General features: G+C 31.8%; 1 long non-coding RNA gene across 1 annotated transcript; it reads left to right on the top strand.

Moving 5' to 3' along the window:
• Positions 1 to 1395: 1395 nt before the first annotated feature.
• On the top strand, positions 1396 to 4704 carry LOC136273972 (uncharacterized). Its single transcript, XR_010712212.1, has 3 exons — positions 1396 to 1579; positions 2472 to 2523; positions 4313 to 4704. It is a non-coding gene; the product is annotated as an uncharacterized lncRNA (long non-coding RNA).
• Positions 4705 to 4905: the final 201 nt, after the last annotated feature.

Below are 4905 nucleotides of genomic sequence, written 5' to 3'. Positions count from 1 at the left end.
TGACATTACTTGGAATTTTCCATTCCTTCACCAGAGTTATCTTTGACAAATCGGTCTTTATTCCTTCTTGAAAAACTACATGTCCTTCTCTCTGGAAAAAGTTGCACTTTTTGGCTTTTAATTTCAAATTTGCTGCCTGTAATCGGTCAAGTACTAAGTTCAAGTTTTTTAAATGTGTATCAAAATCACGGCTGTGAACTATGATATCGTCGATGTATAACACTGATATCCGCCACTGTAATCCGCTCAAAACTTTTTCAATAACACGTTGAAATGAAGCTGGTGCATTGCACAGTCCAAATGGCATCACTGTGTATTGATATAATCCTCCACTTGGGGTAGCAAATGCTGTTTTTTTTTTCTTTATTAGCCTTGTGCATGGGAATTTGGTGGTAAGCCATGTTTAATTTCAACGACGAGAACCACACATATCCTGTTAAGGAATCAAGATCATCTGCTACTCTTGGAATTGGATAGGCATGCTTGATGGTAATTGCGTTCAGCCTCCGGTAGTCGACACATAGTCTGCAGCTCTTATCTGTCTTCTGTAATAGACAAGGGGAGATGACCACGGGCTTTCAGACTTCTCAATAAGTCCTTGTTCTTCCAGTTTGTGATCTCAAAGCCTAGATAAGTCAAGAAGTGGTGTTATAAAATAATCATAGAATATAATATATAGTATGTTGTATAATTTACCAGTTCACAGGGTGATATATTATTGATATATTTGTATACAAGACAAACGATAATTGGATAATAAATGATAAGCTTGACGTTTGTCATATGATGATAAATTAACTTGTTGTTTAGCATATACATCCCATCACCTCATTCACTCATACCGGCAGAATATTGGTGACATGATCCAGCCCATTTGAAAAAAAAACGCTTAGAAGCTATAATATAATTATGAACATAAGAAACAATTTTACAATTTAAGTTGTATGAAAAGTCAGAACTACCATAAAGAATATAGTTAATATGAAAAGGTACACTAATGTCATTAAATTGATTAAAAAGTTTAACTCTTTGTTGAGTGTATCTTGGACACTCAAGAAAAAAATGTATATTACCTACGCTCGCTGTTACGTTGACAAGTGATGATACACACTCCACTGGTTCAATAAATGCTACGGCTGTGTTCTCTTTTACACGTACTTCCTCCTCAAATGCATTAAATACTCGTAGAAATATGCAATTTCCTTCTGCATCCAAATTCACAACCACACGAGCAACGCAGGACAGATAAGGCAACACATCGTTTTGATATGCTAATGAAGGGATAATGAGTTATGACGTCATAATATACGCCCCGCCTCTGTATTACCATATATAGAATATATACCGAAAACGGCAGTTTAAGCATAAAATACGGCTCATTAAATACTTCATAAGCAAAATATAACTACGAATCACTCATTTGTATTTTTATAAGTTTACAACAATCAGAATATACGAAGAATTTCCATAACGCATCTGTCGTATGGGTGTGAATCTGCGTCCCAAAAGCGCTCGTCAGAGGATGTAAACACGTGTAGCTGGTACTCCCGATGATGGCGATCTTTTGATGATTTATCAGGTATGTAGATTAGATATACAGTGTATTTGTAATATACCAGATAGCTCAATAACTATTTTATTGTGATTTTATACTGTTGATGCATTTCTGATCGACTTAATGTGTTGTTTCGTTCAAAACATGAGGAGAGACTGCATTGTTTACATTTAGGCCTATACAATGTACATTGTACATGTAGCTTTATTGCCAGTCCGTTAAATTGTTGATCATTTTCACCAATCGACACGAATCAGTTCATAGTACTTGTACTGACAATATTTAGCTTTACACAGCTGTTTGTTTTTATTTCAATTTGTAAGTAAACAATACAAAGACTGTGTGAAAACAGCTGATTTGATTTTCTGAAAATCAGTACAGTGCAGGCTAAAAGATGCTGATTTCATTTTCTGGAATTTGATGAGCGGCTGATCAATAACACCTTTTTACTGTGTTCAAAATTCTTCCATGACAGTTCATTTATATTTTTTACACATTCATCCAGTTGATATATAAAGATGTTTATGCACATTAATTCTTAATTATTACTATTTTGTTTTTAGAACTCAGTATATTACTACCATAACACTGTTTGAAATCTTGTCACCTGGCTTCATACTTATGATGCTGTACTATTGGTAATAAAAAAACCCAAATAATAATAAACAAATGACTGCATGTCTCCATCTGATTTTCTCTAAATGAGGAAACTACATTCATGGTCATATATGGTATTGTTTGTGTAGAATGTGCATATGTAACTTTCAAATAAAATTTGAAGTGTTGGTCATTTTACCCATCCATGCATAATATATGTAGACCTTTCACAAAAATGTTCAAATTACTGTTGACATGTCCTTATATGCATGTAAATTAAATTGATTGACTTCTCATAATAATATTTTGTTATTTGCAGAGTAATTTGAAAAGTGTCACACTGATTTGAAAAAAAAAGGCTGGAAGAAAATGTAAGTAAAAAACATACATGTATAAGTTCAATAATTTATCATTGAAATAATGACCAATCTGATTATTCTATGAGACAATTCAATTAGAAAAAGTATTTTCAAGTATGAATAGTTTCATTTAATGTTTTAAAATGATTGATATAAACCTATGTTATTTATAAATCTACAATTTTGAATATTGCTCATCAACAAATCAACAATACATGGTATGTTTTAATTCACACTGACTGCACCAGCATTATATAATATCAATCAATCAAATCAGTTGTGTGTGTGTGTGTGTGTGTGTGTGTGAAAGAGAGAGAGAGAGGTGCATTTTTAAGGTCAGGCCGGGTAAAATAAAGGGGTGCAATTAAGGTGGCTCTATACACCACTTTTTGATGACGCAGTACGCAAAAAAGTAAATCTGGAAACATGCATTTCCGGTACTGGCTGATTTAAACAGAGGTGAATTGTATGGGAACCGCTATTTTGAAAAATTTGTTAAATGGATAGATTTAATTTGATAATTGGAAAATTCATTACTTACAAGTAATGTGGTATGTGACACCTTCACGTTGTGTGGTATTATTTATCGAAATAAACAATAAAATCAAGTATAAATATTTAAAGAGTTTCTTTATAGCATCATCGATATGTTACACCGTAGCGCAGTGGGTAAGTGGGTTCACTACAAACCAGTAGGTCATGAGTTCGATTCCCGTTGAGAACAAAAAATTTTTTAACTTTCCAAAAATTTCCAAAACGTATTTTTTGGTTGAATACCGTGAAAGAAAATTCTAAACAGGTGAAAATATTTCAATTATAATATACGTTAATGCACATTAATATCGACACCTAACGGGGATGAGAGGGTTGCTTTGAATTTCTCTCAGGTTGGGATATATAAATCCTATTAGCCTAGTCAATGTTCCCCTTTATTCATTTGACTTAGTTTTGCACTAAAGCGAATATATTCACTTATACAGGGCAAAGTCTATAATGAAATATGCATGTATTTATCATTCCAACAATTATATTTAGGAAATTTTCTTCAACTCAGAAATGAAAAGTCCCAAAGGTGTTTGGGCCTTGGGACTTAGGAACGATAACCCTTACATGAGGAACTTTCATACCAAATAAAATTTAAAATATTTTTTGTGTTTATTTGCAATTGTTTTCATTCAATTTTTTATTTCACATTTATTAAAATACATTTTCTTATAACATCAAGCAACTTTTTCAGATGATTTGTCAACAGAGTAAGAAAATATGAAAAAAAATGTTTTGGGGAAATACTTTAAAAATTGCAATAATAACATTTTTGAATGTTAAGAAGTGTTATATTTTTTTTTATGTGTCCGAAGGAAATATCCATCATATGACAAAATAATTTCTCTCAATTTGTTGATAGCTGTCTTTTTAAAAAATATTTTACAAAAACACGAAAAAACATTAAAAAATTCTTTTAAAATACCTATAGTATCCCTATCGTCATTTTAATATTTGATAAGTATATGTTTTTTGGTCTTCTATTGAAAATTGGAATAAACTGTGGGTGTATAGAGCCACCTTAAACTAATATCATGCACATATGAGGGGTGAGGATGCAAATAATTTCAAATCAATCAAACTGAAAAGCTGTATTTGAATTTGTGCAAAATTAAATGCACATCTTAACATAATGAAATGTTTATTAAGATAAATAAATTCCATTGACTATCAAATTGTAGAAAATCCTCCATTTTAGTCTTTCAGCCATTTTGATAACAAGTTAAACTTACTGAAATATATATAATTTTCATTTTAGCTGGTACCTGCTTTGTCTTGAGATTTACATAAATGATGTTCTTATTGGTGATCATTTACCCGCACCTTATCCTGGTGTCATATACAAGATGAAATGATGGAAAGAAAAACCTGAACTTTAGAAAGAAGACTGTGTTTTTGAAGAGAGAAGAGGACCAGAACTAAGAAGTCATACAATAAACACATTGACATCATAAAAAGAAATTGCAATTTTGAGTTTGCATGCATATGTAAGGTTTAAATGTTGTCACAGAATTTTTTTCAGAAAGTCCCTTTATCTTCTTGAATTAATAAAACAAATGAACCAAATATAATTGTTTCTATATATATAATTTTGTTTGAGAAGTGGAAAGGGGATGGTATGTAAATGGGCGGGAGAGAGAGTCTCTCACATAGGAGAATTCAAACTTATTTAAATTCAATATACACTGTATTGATGTGAACCAAAAATGGCTTTTGATCGCCTTGTTGCAGGATTTACACACTCTCTTTCCTTTCTTGGTAATGAGAAATGTACGTTTAGAATTTATTTTGTGAATGAATAGATATGCTAACCCTCCCCCCTCTCCTTAATCTTAATCATTCTGCATGTGT

The sequence above is a fragment of the Magallana gigas genome, chromosome 1 (genome assembly GCF_963853765.1).
Source record: "Magallana gigas chromosome 1, xbMagGiga1.1, whole genome shotgun sequence".
Classification (NCBI taxonomy): Eukaryota; Metazoa; Mollusca; class Bivalvia; order Ostreida; family Ostreidae; genus Magallana; species Magallana gigas.
Note: the sequence above shows the minus strand (reverse complement) of the source record. Positions and strands in the feature narration are given on the sequence as shown.